The sequence below is a fragment of the Poromitra crassiceps genome (assembly GCF_964638095.1).
Source record: "Poromitra crassiceps genome assembly, chromosome: 14".
NCBI classification, from domain to species: Eukaryota; Metazoa; Chordata; class Actinopteri; order Beryciformes; family Melamphaidae; genus Poromitra; species Poromitra crassiceps.
This window is the reverse complement of record NC_139633.1, coordinates 29,962,524-29,963,933: the sequence shown is the minus strand read 5'-3', so window position 1 is coordinate 29,963,933 and position 1,410 is coordinate 29,962,524. Positions and strand designations below refer to the sequence as shown.

At 55.1% G+C, this 1,410-nt stretch overlaps 1 pseudogene across 1 annotated transcript; it reads left to right on the top strand.

Moving 5' to 3' along the window:
• The first annotated feature begins 245 nt into the window (after positions 1–245).
• LOC310789128 (RING finger protein 11 pseudogene) lies at positions 246–677 on the top strand (annotated as a pseudogene). Its single transcript has one exon. The product of its transcript is annotated as an RING finger protein 11 pseudogene (transcript).
• The last annotated feature ends 733 nt before the right edge of the window (positions 678–1,410 follow it).

Here is a 1,410-nt window from a genome sequence, read left to right as displayed (position 1 = left end):
TTTCAGTCTTCGCTTTAGCTAACAATGTTCTTCTGCTAGTGCTGGCTAGCGTTAGCAGGCTAGCTCTTTGTGTTGCTCGCTAGAAGGTGTTTTGTTTTTGTTGAACCAAACAGCCCTCGCGTCATCTGGGAGAGGTTTATCAGCTCTGTATGGTCTTCACACTGAAATATCAGTGAAAGGCCGGTGAAATCTACTCGTAACGTTAAAGCAACACCGAGAGAGGGCTGAGTTTGAAGAGGACGAAGATGGGAAACTGTCTGAAATATATTTCCTTGCTACACGAATCTCAATTGGACCGAGCCAGCTACGACCAGGAGCCACCGCCCCCCTATGAGGAGCAGACCCATGTGCCCGTCTACCACCCGACGCCCGGCCAGGCCCGGCTGGCCACCCAGCTGACCGAGGAGGAGCAGATCCTCATCGTCCAGCGCATCGGACTCATCCAGCACCTCCCCACCGGCCTGTATGAGCCAGGAGGGAGCGCCTCTAAGGAGAAGCTCAGAGAGTGCGTGATCTGTATGATGGACTTTGTGCACGAAGACCCCATCCGCTTCCTGCCCTGCATGCACATCTACCACATGGACTGTATAGACGACTGGCTGATGAGGTCCTTCACCTGCCCCTCCTGCATGGAGCCTGTGGACGCCGCACTGCTCTCCTCCTATCAGACCGACTGACATGCACATGCGCCCACAGACCAGAGATGCTCAAAAGTCGTTTCTTTTTTGCAAGTCCAAATAAAGTCTCAAGTCTTTGAGTCCCAGTCAAGTGTCAAGTTTGAGCTAGATTCAAAGTCAAGTCTTAACGGGCCGAACACACCGTATGCCAATCCTACGCTGAAGCAATGCTGAAGTTCATTTCAGCGTCTTTGTTAACAGGCGAGACCGATCACAGCAGCCGCATCGCTTTGCCTCGCCACGCCACGCTGAAGCGGCGCTGCACGCGTGCTGCAGCGATGGTTTCAGCTTCTGGTCTATTTTTCAAGCGCTGCACATGAGCAGCCAGGCATGAAGTCAATGCAGGTTGTGAGCGGGGGCAGGGCAGGGCAGGGCAGGGCAGGGCAAGACAGCAAGGCGTGGACAAAACATGAGTGGCAAGGCTCCTGCTGGGAGCCACAACGCCCTTACTGTCCACCCCGACCTGAACACCCTTACTATCCACCCGGACCACAACACCCTTACTGTCCACCCCGACCTGAACACCCTTACTATCCACCCGGACCACAACACCCTTACTGTCCACCCCGACCTGAACACCCTTACTATCCACCCGGACCACAACACCCTTACTGTCCACCCCGACCTGAACACCCTTACTATCCACCCGGACCACAACACCCTTACTGTCCACCCCGACCTGAACACCCTTACTATCCACCCGGACCACAACACCCTTACTGTCCACCCCGAC